The sequence below is a fragment of the Typopeltis vanoorti genome, chromosome 24 (assembly GCF_054136105.1).
Source record: "Typopeltis vanoorti isolate ZY-2024b chromosome 24, IOZ_Tvanoo_1.0, whole genome shotgun sequence".
Taxonomy (NCBI): domain Eukaryota; kingdom Metazoa; phylum Arthropoda; class Arachnida; order Uropygi; family Thelyphonidae; genus Typopeltis; species Typopeltis vanoorti.
Window position 1 is genome coordinate 8,553,832 of NC_143572.1, and position 16,956 is coordinate 8,570,787.

Here is a 16,956-nt window from a genome sequence, read left to right on the forward strand (position 1 = left end):
TCTTCTTCCACTGTCGAACCTAAGTATCTAAAGTCTCTCACCTTCCTGATGACATTTCCTTCCAGCTCCAGGTCTGTCTCCTGGCCACCGCCCACTGCGCAACACATATACTGTGTCTTACTTCTGCTCAGTCTCATACCTCTCTCTTCCAGTACTTTTCTCCATCTTTCCAGTTTAGTTTCCGCTTCTTCTCTTGAATCTACACACAGCAAGATGTCATCTGCATACAACATTGTCCAAGGTGCATCTTCTCTCACCTCCTCTGTTACCACCTCCATCACAATATTAAACAGAAACGGACTTAATGCTGACCCTTGATGAAAGCCAACTGTTACTTGAAAACTTTCTGTCTGTCCCAAACAGGTCCGAACACTTGTCTTCACATTTCTGTACATTTCCTGCACCAACCTGACATATTTCTCCGGCACCTTCTTCTCCCTCAGACACCTCCAGACTTCTTGCCTTGGCACTCTATCGTATGCTTTCTCCAGATCAATAAATACCAGATGCAGCTCCCTTTGTTTCTCTCGATATTTTTCCATCATCTGTCGTAACCCAAAGATAGCATCTGTTGTTGATCTACCAGGCATGAAGCCAAATTGTTCCTTTGCAATCTCCACCTCCTCCCTCAATCTACCATCAAGAACCCTTTCTAGGATCTTCATTGTGTGGGACATCAACTTTATTCCTCTGTAATTTTTACAGTCTTGTGCATCCCCTTTACCCTTGAAGATGGGAACAAGAGTACTCTCCCTCCATTCCTCGGGTATATTTTCCTGTTGGCAAACTTTCATGAACAGGTCCCACAGCAGGTCAATTCCCTCTTCCCCCAGTGCCTTCCATGCCTCCACTGGAATTCTGTCGAGGCCCACCGCTTTTCCATTCCTCGTCCTCTTCATGGCCTCCGTCACTTCCATTCTACTGATGTTCTGCACCATCCCCTCAGAAGGCTGCCCATCTCCTCTGTGAGTCCTTGCATTTTCCTCATTCAGAAGTCCCTCAAAGTATATTTTCCATCTGTTTCTTATGTCCACATCCCTCCATAATACTCTTCCTTCAGCATCTTTGATCTGCCTCACATGTAAGATGTCCTTAGCTGCTTTATTTCTACATTTCGCTAGTCGATAAATTTTTCTCTGTCCTTCCTTTGTTTCTAATTGATCATACAGATCTTGATATGCCATGGCCTTCGCCTGTGCCACAACTCTCTTGGCTTCTTGCTTTCTCTCTTTGTACACCTCTCTGTCCTCTTCCACTCTTGACTCATCCCACTTCTGCTTTGCCTTCCTCTTAGCTGTCACTGCCACTTGTACATCATTATTCCACCACCAACCCTCCTTCTGCTCTCTAATCTTTCCAGATGTCTCACCAAGCACCTCGATTGCACAGCTCAGGATTACTTTTGAATTATGTTTCCACCAATCTTGTACACTTTCCAGTCCAACTTTACTTACTAATAAAAATTTTAAATGCACTATTAATCAATATTTGATCAAACAATATTTGAGATCTTTAGAATTCTATTTTCTCATGGAGAGAAGTGAATAAGGAAATATATTGCCTTATTATTTATATTATGAGATATATCATAATTTCCTGATACACAAACACACACACACACACACACACACACACACACACACACACACACACACACATCCTAAAGGAGGATATATCAAGAATACAGAATGTATGATAGCACAATTATGTTTACATTATTATTAACTTCTCATCAGCAATTTTCTCCAACATTAATCTGCTACTGTTAGTTTCCAACTATTAGCTGCATCAGTTATCCTTCTTCTGACTCACATGTTCATTATTCAATACATGGTATTGAATAAAGAGGGAAAAAGAGAAAAATCATGAAAGCTCAAAAACTGTATATGATGAATTTTCATTCAATTCAGTGAAAAGCAGTATGATATATGAGATGTAAAAGAAACTCACAAAAATTGTAAATAAACAGTTTAATTCAGTAACAAATGGGTACATAAATACAATGGTCAAAAGCAAAAGGTCAAAATAAGATTGTCAAAGTGCCTCAATAAGGAATGTGGTAACCTTCCACAGCAATATAGCACTCACAATACTCAGTTGGAAATAACCACCACTGATCTTGCAGAGACTCTACTAAGTCCCTCAAAGTTTTGGGGATGAGAGTAGCAATATACATCTAAGCACCCCAAACATGCTCAACAGGATGAAGGTCAGGACACTTTGCTGGACTACTCATATATAAATGAGTCTCTTGTAGATATTGGTCCACAAGCTTCACTCAACAAAGATTGGCATTATTGTCTTGTAGGATAAATGTTTCCCTTATGACATCTGCATACAAATTACATAGGATCCAGAGGGGTGTAATCTAGCTCTCCTCCTCGTGGTGCACCCTGGGTAACGCTAATTGAGCTAGAGCGATTTGGCAGCTAGTCTAACACTTAGTTCTCCTGGCTAAGGCATGCAGTCAAACAATACTGATTTTTCTAATTTTATTGATGATGCTGACAAAAAACTGGGATTTAGCCTTAAGATGTGTCAACTGAATATCGAGGGGATTAACAGAGCAAAATGTGACTATCTCTGCAAAATACTACAAGAAAATAACATTGACGTTGTGCTTCTTCAAGAAACACATGCTGAAAACGAAGACGACCTTAATAGAAAAGGAAAAATAACTGGTTACACTCTGATTGGTGCTACATACCACCGGAATTATGGCATTGCAACATATATCAAGGATGATATAGAAAATGCTTTTGTCCTGACAACAAGATGTGATAACGATACCCATCTTGTGAGTGTGAAAATTCACAACATAACAATAGCCAATGTCTATAAACCTCCTTTAACATCATGGTCTATAGATGTGATACCTACTTATCAACATCCAATAGTATGGATTGGTGATTTTAATAGCCATCATGAAGAAAGGAAGTACCGTGATAACAACGACTGCGGGACTACCCTCGTTCAATGGGCAGAAATAAATAATATACACCTTGTATTTGATGCCAAAGATAGAAACACCTTTAGATCATCAGCATGGCAAACAGATTCTAACCCAGACTTATGTTTTATTTCAATAAACACAGAAGGGCAACTATTACCAGCAAAATGATATGTACTTTCTAACTTCCCACACAGTCAACATCAACCGATGTTACTGGAAATTGGTATGACGCTACCTATAGCAAGATCCTTTCCACGACCGTGTTGGAATTTTAAAAAAGCAAATTGGAGAAATTTTGCGAATGAATTGGATAAATGTGTTTGGTGGATACCTGCTAGGGTTGCAGAGTATAAGAGATTTGTAGGAGCAATCATATCAACTGCGAAAAAATATATCCCTCGAGGTTACAGAAAAGGATTATGTCCCCGGATGGAATGAAGAGAGTGAACATCTCTACAGAGAGTTCCTGAAAAGTGAAGATCCTGAAATAGCAGATGAATTACTACACAGCGTGAACTCATCTCGAAAAACAAAATGGATTGATACGGTTGAAAACCTTGACTTCAAACGATCAAGTAGAAAAGCTTGGAATCTTCTCCAACAACTATCCACAACTAATCTACCTAAAAGAAAAAGCACAATCATCTCCCCTGAGAAAATAGCTAATCAAATCGTTAATATATCAAGGGCACCTAGGAACCGTGAGCATACCAAGAAAGTTAAGAAAGAACTTAGAGCTTTAAAAATAAATGCCCCTGCTTTCTCCCAATATGCCTCACTCTTCACTATAGATGAAGTAAAAGCCGTCATAAAAGATATCAAAGCAGGCAAGGCCCCAGGTTTCGATGGTGTCCATCCTGAATTTCTGATTAATATAAAATGGCTCTGTGAATTCTTTTCTGATATATTATTGACTGGCCGACTACCTGGCCAGTTTAAGAAGTCAAAAATAGTTCAAAGCTGTATAACTGAGAGGAGACCTCCACATAGCCTTTAAAGGAATGCGGAGAACCGACCGGGCTTCTGACCTAATGTCCAATCCTCACCTTCTCGTGGTGCACCCTGCTGGGTATCTACTTTGATACTGAACGAACGAGGATGGGCTGGCAATTTGGGATTTAGCCGACCAAATTGTATTCTTATTGGTTAAACCAAAATAAAAAATTATGGTACAACATGACAAAATTTCATGCCGGCTGGGGCGTCGCCCGGTTAAACAAGGCCCCCGTTGTTTTCGCCAGGGAACCAGGGTGAACAGCAAAAAGTCAGCTACTGGAATAAATCTGAAAACAAACCCCAACTCAACATCACCAGAGTTAAAGATCGGTACTATCAACGTAAGAAGCCTGAATGGCAAAGAAATGGAGCTAGCTGAGGAATTAGATAAGTACCAGATCGACATAATAGGGGTGACTGAAACAAAAAAGACCAAAACTGGTGAAATCTTTCTGAGCAATAAATACAAAATGTTATATTCAGGCAATAACAATCAAGGAAAAGAAGGAGTAGCCATAGTATTCAACACAAAATACGAGGCTAATCTTCTTGAATGGCAGTCAGTCTCAAGTAGAGTAATGTGGGCAAATATGAGAATGGGGAACTGGACAATGAGACTTATTTGTGCCTATGGTCCCACAGAAGGTTCTACTAAGGTAGAAGTGGAGGAATTTTTTGAGGCTTTAGAAATGACACAATGAAAAAGGAAAAGTTGGTCCTTGTTGGGGATCTAAATAGTAGAGTAGGAAATGATTGTGAGACATACAAAAATATTTTGGGAAAATTTGGAGAAAAGAGCAAAGCTAATAATAATGGCAATTATCTGTTGGATTTCTGCTCAGGACATGGACTGGTTATTACTAACACCATGTTCCAACATAAAAATATGCACAAATTCACATGGAGAGAAGAGGCTAGGAATAAGAAAAGCCTCATTGACTATGTTATTGTTGATAGTGATGTTTTCTCCTTGGTGCAGGACACCAGAGTGTACAGAGGATTTGAAATTGGAAGTGATCACTATTTAGTCTTGAGCAGGATAAAATTGAATTTCATATTGAAAAGAATAACATGTAAGAAAGTTTTAAAGCGAATAAAAGTTGAGCAGCTCTCAGATGTAAACTGTAGACTAAAATACAGAAATATTATTGAAAAGAAAATGAAAGAGTTTGAGAACAGGAATCAAACCTTGGAGATTCAGTGGCAAACTCTGAAGGAAACATTGATTGATTCTGCCAGAGAGGCATGTGGTGAGGTTGTGTGCAAAGATAAAAAAATCAGAACTCCCTGGTGGACACAGGAAGTTAAAGAGGCAGTGAAGGAAAAGAAGAAAGCATATCAAAAGTTCCTGGCAAATAAGTCAGCTTTTACTCTTACAGAATACAGAGACAAATGTAAGAAAGCTAAACAGTGTGTAAAACTAGCTAAACAAAAGTCATTGGAGGACTTTGGCAAGAATATAGAAAATAAATATCAAGAAGGTGGCAAAATATTCTGGAGGTTGTTGAAGAAGCTTAGGAATGGAGGAAAGAGTGCTGTAAAAGGAATTAGAGATGATAAAGGTGAAATGAAAACAGGAGAAAAAGATATCCTTGAAGTATGGAGTAATTACTTTGAAAAACTGCTAAATGAAACAAGCAGTGATGACAGCACAGTGATAAAAAACACTGACCAGGCATGCAGTCAGGAATACATATCCATACTTGAAGTAGAAAAAGCCATCAAAGGCTTGAAATGTGGAAAGGCAGCAGGAGTAGATGATATTCGACCAGAAATGCTGAAGTATGGTGGTATAAGAGTCTTACAGTGGCTGCACTGCATAGTTCAGAAAGCCTGAACAGAGGGACGAATTCCCGATGATTGGAGTAGAGCTCTCATAGTACCCATATATAAAAAGGGAAATAAAACTGAATGTGAGAATTACAGAGGTATTTCCCTACTGAGTGTTCCTGGCAAGATCTATGCAAGTATACTTGAGAAACGGTTGAGAAGAATTGTGGAAGAAAAGCTTGGTGAAGAACAAGCTGGATTCAGGCCAAATAGAGGCTGTCAGGATCAGATCTTCACTTTACGACAAATAGTCGAGAAAGCATGGGAATATAACAAAGATCTCTATTTAAGTTTTGTCGATTTGGAAAAGGCATATGACAAGGTGCCAAGAGAGAAGCTATTCAATACGCTGCAGTTATATGGTGTCAATGGGGCATTATATCAAGCAATACTTAGTCTTTATTTGAGTTGTGAGTCAGCAGTTAGAATTGAAGGAAGTACAGGAAGATGGTTTAATGTTAAATCTGGTGTGAGACAAGGATGTACATTATCCCCTCTGTTATTCATTATCTATATGGATCACATTATGAAGGAATGTGGTATTAAACCTGATATCAAAATTGGAGATGTTAATGTCAGCTCTTTGCTTTATGCGGATGATGTTATACTTCTAAATAAATCCGTTACAAGTCTGCAAGATTCTCTGACTAAATTGAATAGCTGTTGTAATAGATATGGTATGAAGGTTAGCAATAAAAAGACAAAGACAATGAAAATAGGCAGAATCATTGAAAATGTCAACTGTGTTGTGAATGGAGAACCTGTGGAACAAGTAAAACATTTCAGCTACTTAGGCACAATTTTTACTGAAGATGGTAAACTAAATATAGAAATAGACAACAGAATCAGCAAAGCTGGTATCGTGGGAAGTCAATTGAATAAATTCATATGGAATAAGAAAGAAATTAGTCGGAACACTAAATTAGCTGTATACAAGACTGTGTTCAAACCAATTTTAACTTATGGATCTGAGAGCTGGGTCAGAAGTAAAACACTTGACCAAAGACTAGAGACCGCAGATATGAGAGTCCTGAGAAAGATTAGAGGCGTGAACAGATGGCATCAATGGCAATATCATATTAAAAATGAGGATATTAGGAAAGAACTTGACATTGTCAGCATCCAGGAATGTGTTAGCAGAGCTAATCTCAGATGGTATGGTCACTTAAATAGAATGGGAGAGGAAAGATTAGCAAAACAAGTGTTCTCTGCCAGGTTGGCAGGAAAACGACCCTGAGGAAGACCAAGATATAGGTGGATTGATACGGTACAAAGTGCCTTAGACGATAGAAATATAAGATCTGATAATGTTGGAGTCTTGACAAGTAACAGACTGATTTGGAGGAAAATTGTAGATAGGAAGTTAGTAATGATGTAATTTTTTCATGTAATACTGTCATATCCTGTACACCCCTTGAGGGTACATGGCAGGAATTTGATGATGATGATGAAAATAGTTGCTATTCTTAAACCTGGAAAACTAAAACCACCGCAGGAGGCAAAAAGTTACAGACCTATTGCTTTATTGAGTTGCACCTATAAAATGTTAGAGTGCCTTCTGTACAACAGATTGTCCATACCAATTATGCAGCATGTCCCAATTGAGCAAGCTGGTTTTAGAGAAAAACGTGGTTGCTGTGATCAAGTGCTCACTTTAACATCATACATAGAAGCTGGATTTCAGAAGCAAGAAAAAACATCAGCTGTCTTCTAGGACCTAACAGCAGCCTATGATACAGTATGGCGTGAAGGTCTTATATACAAATTTCTTAGCATTGTCCCATGTAAACGGACTGCACATTTAATTTCCTCCATGCTCACTGAACGTTTCTTTCAAGTTATATTAAGAAATAAAATGTCCTGGCAACGAAAACTTAATAATGGTCTTCCACAAGGAAGACCATTATTAAGTTTTGGCACCTTTACTTTATAACCTATACACATATGACTTGCCTGCTACCATCTCACGCAAGTTCTGTTATGCTGATGACACTGTAATTGCCATTCGACACAAAAACATGAGTCAGGCTGAAGACGTACTTACAAAAGATCTGAAAACTATAGGTGAATATTCTAAAAAATGGAGGCTCCAGCTCAATCCAGACAAAACAGAAGTATCAAGCTTTCACCTTAATAATCATGGCAGATGTCACTTTACATATCTTCTTTGAAGGATGTTTACTATGACACAATAAGTTTCCAAAGTACTTGGGTGTCACCTTGGACTGCACACTCTCTTACAAGCAACACCTAACAAACGTTTCTGCTAAGTTAAGAACCCGTAACAACATAATACAAAAACTAATAGGCACGACATGGGAAGCAACAGCCAATAATCTGCGGATTACTGCTCTTGGTCTAGTTTTCTCTGTTGCTGAATATTGCTCACCAGTGTGGCTAAATAGCACACATGTTAAACTTGTTGATAGCCAACTAAATAATACAATAAGACTGATTTCTGGCACAATTAAATCAACACCCACACACTGGCTTCCAGCTCTTAGTAACATTGTTCCACCAAATCTGCGCAGGACTAAGGCTCTCTTACAGGAGTATAAGAAAATCTTGGAGAACACAGCCTTACCAATACATTTAGATCTCCCAGACTTAAGTGTAGACGATTGAGATCAAGACATCCACCACTACAATTAGCCCAACTACTACTACTACATTCTAACTTTGACTTGAAGCAAAAGTGGCAAGAACAGTGGGAAAGAGCCATACAGATGACATCACAAAATTTTCTCTCAATGAATTACAAGAAAGTTTTGATGCTTGTTCATACCTCTCACGAAAATCCTGGACTCAGCTTAATAGAATACAAACTGGTCATGGTGTATGTGTAGACGTGCTTTTTAAATGGGGTAAACGACCATCCCCGCATTGTGATTGTGGAGCTCAGAGACAAACTGTGAACCATATTGTGACTCAGTGTTATCTCAGAGCATATTCAGGAGACAAATTGGACTTTTTAAGTGCTACACCTGAAACTATGAACTATCTGACCAATATGGATGTAACCTTTTAATTCTATTGGTTTTTAAAATGACTTTTGACTTTTAATTTTATATGTTTTTAAAGTGACAGTGTATTGTACTGCATGTTTTGATATTCATGCCATACGAATAAATAAAATAAAGGGATCCAGAACCTTATCTCTATAAATTTCACCAATGAGAAGCCTCCCCAAACCATCATATTATCTCCACCATAAGTGTTCCTTTCATGGATATTAGAAGAATGGTAACATGTCTCTTGTTCTCTCCGGATCAGAGTATACCTGGTATCGCTTCGTAGAGGAAAATCAGAAACTTGTCTGTAAACAATATGAACCCCCATTGGTCTTGGGTCCAGTTGACATGGAGCCAGGCCCATGTTAACTGGACCCAAGATTTGATTATGTTAAATGTTCTCGCCTGTGGAGTGGGAATAGGGCATGCAGACTACTGGTCTGTATTAGGAATTAGTGTAGTTCCACAACCTGTGAACTACAGAATGATTCGTACATCTATCACATACATACTGCCTCAGCTTGACTATGACCAGCCTCACAATGGCTTTTCACCTAAATTCATCTGTTAAATGATGTCTTGCTATCATGAAATGTCTTGTTCTCAGCCAGACATGAAAGGGAAACTCAAAAATGCCTGCTTTTAAGCTGTGGCTCATTTCATATACTATTGAGAGCACCGGACTCAGCATCAATTTTTACATAATGTATTTTACTTTCATACGATTTTTCCTCCCCCCTCTGAGTTACTGTGATTTTTTTTCTTTGTTCCTTAATTTATGGAAACCAGTGTACTTCATTTAGCTACACTTATTTCTATATATCTCTACCTTCTATACAAAACTCACATTTTTGTACTTTCACAAACATTCAATATGTCACTAACCCTTTTCACATGCATACTTCTAATGCTCACAGAAAACTTCTGACACACACAAACTCTCACCATTTCAATTAATGTTAACCCATGATTAACTCACTTTTTGATAATAAATACTTGCACACACAAACACTGCATTCCACAAATGATCTCAAATTGAATTCTCTGAAGAATGACAACTTGCTTGGTTCATTTCATTTTAGCTGTCTACTGCATTTTGTAATAAGGTGATGAATGTGTTGTATAAGGGAGATTCATATAGAATGATATTTTTGGGCATTGTAAAGGCATTCAGTAGATTATGTCATGATAGGTGGTTGTACAAGTAGTAGAGGATGGAAGTGCATAATAGATTGGTTAGATGGATTTGAGATTGGCTCTCTGAATGATACCAGAATGTTGTGCATGGAGTTATGTCTCAGAAAAGGAAGATGACCAAATGTTGGGAAGACTGCACATTGCATTGCTGCTATGATAAGAAGTACACTGACAAGTAGGGATAAGGGAGCTTAGTGATGCCAATGTGTAAGGCAACATACGACTCATGGCTCCAGAAATCTACTCACCACTATGAGTTATCAGAGAGTTATAAGGAATTAATTATATGAAATAATGCTGATATTAATTCTTGATAGGAAGATTTGAATAAACTTTTAGCTATTCAATGAAACTATCATACTATGAAAATGAACAGTGTTGTAGTTAATATTAACAAATGCAAGGTACTATACTTTAGAGTACAAAAACATAAGGATATGTACTGTATTAGTGGAACTGTACTTCAGGAAATGGATAACATTTTAGATCTCAGTCAGCTAAAGTTCGAGCACGTTACAAATGTTGGGAAGACTGCACACTGCATTGCTGCTATGATAAGAGGTACACTGACAGTAGGTATAAGGAAGTGTGATGCCTGTGCTTAGGTCTGGTCACTTGGATTTCTTGGAGATGAAGTGGTGGAGAGAATCCAAATGTGAGTGGTCTGTGGAATACTAAATACACTCTCAGTCTGTCCTATGAGGACAGACCGAGGGTGTGTAAGTTGGTTGATGGGTGAAAAAAGTGGGGATATGATAGAAACATTACTTAAAGCAGTGCTTCTCAACCTTCTTTCATGTGTGCCCCATTTTTTAATATTAGTTTTTGTGGTGCCTCCCCCACTACCTTTCCTCTTGCAATTCTTGTGTCAAGACACTAACGAAACTCATAGAAGTTAGCAAAAGAAACAAAAAAAAAAATATAGGAATTAATTAAAATTTGTAAATATTCATACAAATTTAAATATGTTATCAAATCTTTCGAAAATTGTGTAGACCCGGCATCACTGCACAGACCATTGAATCGTATTGGCCTTTTGGAAACATTTGCGATTTCATCACAGGAAGTCTTGAATGTTCTGGAAAATGTTTCTGTGAGTATAAATAAGGCTGACATTGCAAGATATTGTTGGTCACAACAGTGACCAACAATGAGAAGTCAATGCTCAGCGTTATTTTACTCCTATTTGCAATGACTGTGACAGTACAAAAACAATCTTTTCTAGCTTAGAAAAATGGATAAATTTTTAATTGGACGTAAGTGGGCATCTGATGACTGTGGAGCATCGACATCAACAAATTTAGGTTCACAGAATATCACTCCGAAAGTAAAATCAAGAAAGTATGCAGCAGAATACTTAGATTTCAGTTTTACAAAGACTGAAGTGAATGACGAAGAATGACACTGTGTGTTATTTGTTCAAAAATTTTTGGCGGCTGATAGCATGGAACCAAATAAACTTAAAAGATATTTGGAAACACTTCATAAGAAGTATGTTAACAAACCTTGAGAGGTCTTTGCTGCCAAACTGAAATGTTTTCAAAAGCAAAAATCTAGCATTAAAAAAGCTTTGTCTGTAAATGAAAAAGCTTTACTAGCTTCTTACAAAGCTGCATATAAAATATGCTATGTGCAAAAAGCCCCACACTATCGGAGAAGACCTAATTCTTCCAGCTGTGATTGATATTATGGAAACTATGCTTGGAGAAAGTTTTACTAAACAACTACAGTGCGCATCTCTATCAAATAATACTGTTGCTCAGCGAATTGGTGATATATGTGAAGATATGCATCACCTTTTGTCGAAGCTTTGTGACCAATTCTCAATTCAGCTTGACGAAGCAAAACAACAGATAGCAACAAGGATTGTCATTTAATTGCTTATGTTCGATTCTGCGATGGATTATCAGCAGTTGAAGAGTTATTGTTTTGTACCCCTTGAGGGTATATATCAGGAATTTGATGATGATGATGTTTTGTAAACCAATAGAAAGAAGAGCTACAGCATCTGAATTGTTCAAAATATTGAATGATTTTATATGCAAGGCAAACGTACAGTGGAAAAATTGTGTTGGAATTTGTACTGATGGTGCTCGAGTTATATCTCGAAGGCTAAAATTTTACAAGCCCTTGTGAGAGAAAAATCCCCACAATGCATTTGGACACACTGCATGATTCATAGAGAAGCTATTACTGCAAAGGAAATGAGTCCTGGTCTAAACATTGTGTTAACAACAGTTATAACCATGGTGAATATAAAAATGAGACCCATAAAATCAATACTGTTTTCTAAACTTTGGAAACACATGGCTGGAGTGGAACATTCAGCATTACTATTTTACTGCGAGACAAGATGGTTATTACAGGTTATCACAAGATGGCTATTATTTAGTTTCTCGAATATGTCCACCAAGTATCTCAATTTCATCACAAATAAGTGGTCTCTAAACTTCTCTGCTTCTTCGTGATTTTTCTCTTCCAAGAAGATTGCTATTTCATCTCTTAATTTGTAAGCATGTTCATTTACAACATGTTTACAAACTAAGAGATGAAATAGCAATCTTCTTGGATGAGAAAAATCACGAAGAAGCAGAAGTTTAGAGACCACTTATTTGTGATGAAATTGAGATACTTGGTGGACATATTCGAGAAACTAAATATATTAAACTTGCAACTCCAAGTTAAAAATACACATATCTTAGAGATGAGTGACAAAGTTAAAGCTTTTTGTAAAAAACTAGAGTTATGGAACAAAAAAAAAAGTAGAGCAACAAAAATTAGAAATGTTTGCAAATGTGGATGAATTTATCAAGACCTACAAGGCAGAAGAGCAACACATCAAAGTTTTATTTGCAACTATTGAAAATCATTTAACAATGCTGACGAAGAATTTTAGAAACTATTTTATAATTGACAACAACATAATGGCAATGTACGAGTGGGTTAGAAACCCATTTCAAATTATCCCTGAAGGTTTCTCAGTTGAAGAAGAGGAACAATTTATAGACTTCAAGTCAAGTGGCAAAATCAAAAGATAATTTGCATCTAAATTGGTATTTGAATTTTGAGCGGGTGTTGATGATGAATTTTCTGAAATAAAGTCATGAGCTTTTCGTGCACTTTTGCCATTTCCAACACTTATCTATATGAAATCGGTTTTCTGCAGTGAATGCCTTAAAAACAAAATATAGATCTCAGTTAAATATAGAAAGAGAACAAAGTGTGTCAATTTCCAATGTATCATATGAAAAGCTTTGCTCTGCAACACTGATTTAAAGGATTTTATAAGACTGATGCAGTGGAAATGTTTCAGCAATTGACTAGAGGAGACAGAAAAAGAGGCCATCTCTGGAAGTTGGGTAACAGTGTAATTAGCAAAGACATGAAGACTATATTTTTGCTTGGAGAGTGGTGAATGAATGGGTTGCCTGTTAATGGTTTCAAGGAAATATACCATAGATATTGTATTGATAGTTTAGGTCTGTCACGATGAGTCTTAGGACTCCATGGAGGTGCCCGTGTAATAATAATATCTAGATGCACAGTTTTAATATAGTATTATCCCAAGCTTATTTCCACATTTCACAACATGAACTAACACTTAATGCAGTTAAATACTTGAACATTTTACATAATGACAAGACTTTTTACACTGTTATTGAAAAAAAATACAATTATTTCACAAACATAAGTCAGAGATCAGATCATGTGACTGAGTACATTGTGAAAAGAGCTGGGCTAGCTTCACAGTGAGTGCTACCTTGTTGTTTTTGTGAATTTTATTATTTGTCTTTCCTATTAAATTATTGTTTAATTATTGAATTAAATGTAAAATTATTGAATTGAATTATTGAATTTCCTATTAAATTATTGAATGATTTATATAAATTCACCCTTCATTATAAACAATAAAAAAAAACTACACTTTTTTTGTGAAACGATGCAAACTGAAGTTGAATGGCAGGTACTAGAAAGTGCTAAAAACACTGAGGGAAGAGTTCTGTTGCACCATCATGTATAAACAATCAGGTAAGATGTGCCTCAAGAAATTCATGTGGTTATGCTACAAAGTTGCATTTTGTAATACCTATAAAACATACTATGAGGCTGCTGACAGTAACTCGAGATTTCCATGGGGTTTTCGACGACCTTTCAAAGTGAAGACATTTAGGTTTCATGAAGTATCCAATTCTCACAAAAAAAATGCTATGACATAGACTTGGCCACAAATCACACACCTCTAGCTGCTTGCCAATGGAAAATGGATTCCGCAATGTCCGAACACCTCAAGTGCTTCTTTAATACAGCCTATTATACATCTAAATTCAATAAACCATTTATTGATCTCAAAAACGTGATAGTCTTTGCTAGGTAAAGACTATCACTACCTGTATATAGATACAGGATGAGTAGAGCAGCACCAGAATGACATGAAATGTAAAGAATTTGTGTCAGTTATTGCTGGTGTCATTAAATAAGAATTAGTTAAAGAAATCAAAGATTCCAGTAAAGTTAATCTTCTTTTAGATGTTTCTACAGGTATTTCAAATGAGGAGGAAGGAACTTGTTTTTTTATATGAGATATATACAAGGTCTGGCACAAAAAAAAAACAAGATAACCATATAGCTTGGGAACGGAGAGGAGGAGGGGAAAGACAAGATATGGTTACAGAGCATATTCTAATCTGTCAATGTGAGACAAGGCACAACTCCACCGCTTTACTCAGTATAAGTGAATGCAGTTCAAATATACACGTTTTCTTACCCTCGGTCGGAAGTGCAAGAGTGAGCAGCAAGTTAACATCAAGTTTCTTGTGAAACTGAAGGAATCCACGACAGAAACTTTGCAATTATTGACTGAGGCTTATGGTGAAGAGTGCATGTCTTGTGCATGCATTTTTGAATGCACAAATGATTTTTGGAAGGTAGAGAAAGCACGAAAGATAATCACCCAAGTGCCTACACAACAGCAGTTACCAATGACAACATTAAAAAAGTGTGATTCAAAAAGACAGAAGGTTGGGTGTTTGAACCGTAGCTGAGAAAGTTTATTTCGACAAGTGTTTTAACAGAAGAATTGAACATGGAAAAGGTTTGTGCAAAAATGGTTCAAAAATGTTATGAGATGAACAAAAAGAGCATCGCAAGAAACTGTGTTTGGACTTTTTGCAATGCATTAAGGATGAACCCGATTTGTTGAATTCAGCAATTACGTGTGATGAAACTTAGATATTTACATATGATCCGGAAACCAAGTGACAATCAATACAGTGGAAGTCAGCAATATCTCCAAGACCAAAAAAAGCATGCATGAGTCATTCAAAATTCAAGGTCATGTTGATTGTTTTCTTCGAATGACAAAATAGAGTGGGTTCCCAGTGACCAGACAGTAAATCAGCAGTATTACCTTGAATTGCACGAATGCATGAGAAGGAAATGACCAGAATTGTGGAGAAATGGTTGGATTTTGCACCAAGACAATGCACCAGTCCACAATGCTTTGTCTGTGAAGCAGTTTTTAGCTAATCACATCACTGTGCCCGAACACCCATCCTATTTGCCAGACCTGGCTCTTTCGACTTCCTCTTCCCAAAGATCAAGTCAGTGCTCAAAGGAACCCATTTTTTGTTGGTAGAAGATGTGAAATCAAAAACGATGGAGATCCTCAACAGCCTTTCAGAAAATGATCTGGAGAATTGCTTTAAACGTTGGCAGCATCCTATGCAGCTGTGTTTCAACTCAGAAGGGAACTATTTCGAAGGAGATCGTAGTTGATTTTCTCAATTTGTTAAATAAGAGAAACAGGCACAGTCGTTTTTTCTGTGTCAGAGAAAAGTAGATAAAAATCAGAAACTAGAAGAGGCATTTGTGTCCATAATTCCTATTCAAAACTCAACAGCTTCCAGGTACTTTGCTATATTAGAGAATGAAATGAATAAGTTATTCTTGCCATAGAAGGCTGATAATTGGTTAGTTGGCATTGGAACAGACTAAGTAGGAAAAATGCAAGGAGAAAAAGGGGTAGGGCTAGTGGCAGAATTAAAAAGAGACATGCCAGATCTTATATCAACACATTGCATTGCAATGTGCAATGCAATGCACATAATTTGAATATGGCTGTTTTAAATTCTATTAAATATGTTCTCTTTGTTTCTTCAATTGAAACAATAGTTAAAAAGTTATATACCTTTTACCCGAATGCAAAAAGACTGAAAGAAATGAGAAAAGTAGCAGCCATGTTGCAAACAAAAATCCTGAAGATCAAGTATCTACACATTCAAGATGAGATTCTATTAGAGTAGGAGCACTGACTGCACTTGTTAACAACTACTCTGCAATGGTAATGCATTTAGAGGAAACAGGTAGTGAAAAAAAAAAAAAAAAAAAGGTGATGCAGCAATATCAAAAAGGCCTGTTAAAGAAAATGAAACATACTCCTTTGCCAAAATAATCCATTTATTTTAGATTTTTGAACTTTATTCAAACAACTGCCACTGATTTTTCAAAGGGAAAACTAACTAATAAGACAATCAAAATGTTATGTAAGTACCTTGAATGCACTGAAAGAAACAAGAGAAGCTCCACAACCTCTTGAGAGGAAATTTTTAGATTATATAAAATGGTATTTAGATAATGCGTGCAGAGAGCTATTTGAATGTTGAACAAACACTACTAATACATGAAGGAATAATGCATTTAATAAAAAAAGATGTAATGTAAATGAATCATAAATTGCCAAAGTTATTTCAGTATTTACATTTACCTAGTTGAAGATCTGAAAGATTTTGGGAAAGAAGAAATTAATATTTTGGGTAAACATTTCAGGAAATATTTTGATGATAATGAAGACAAGTTTCAACAAATATGGTGAAAGAGTAGTACATGTTCAAAGTTTTAGGGAAGCATTTAAACATACAAGACCTTTTTGAAAAAACAATGAATAATAAGGACATCTTTCTATTTCTCTCA

The 16,956-nt window shown here is 36.7% G+C and overlaps 1 protein-coding gene across 4 annotated transcripts in view; it reads right to left on the reverse strand.

Moving 5' to 3' along the window:
- Rad9 (cell cycle checkpoint control protein Rad9) overlaps nt 1-16,956 on the reverse strand; it is a 242,435-nt gene that overhangs the window by 136,077 nt on the left and 89,402 nt on the right. The gene's annotated exons all lie outside the window — the stretch shown is intronic.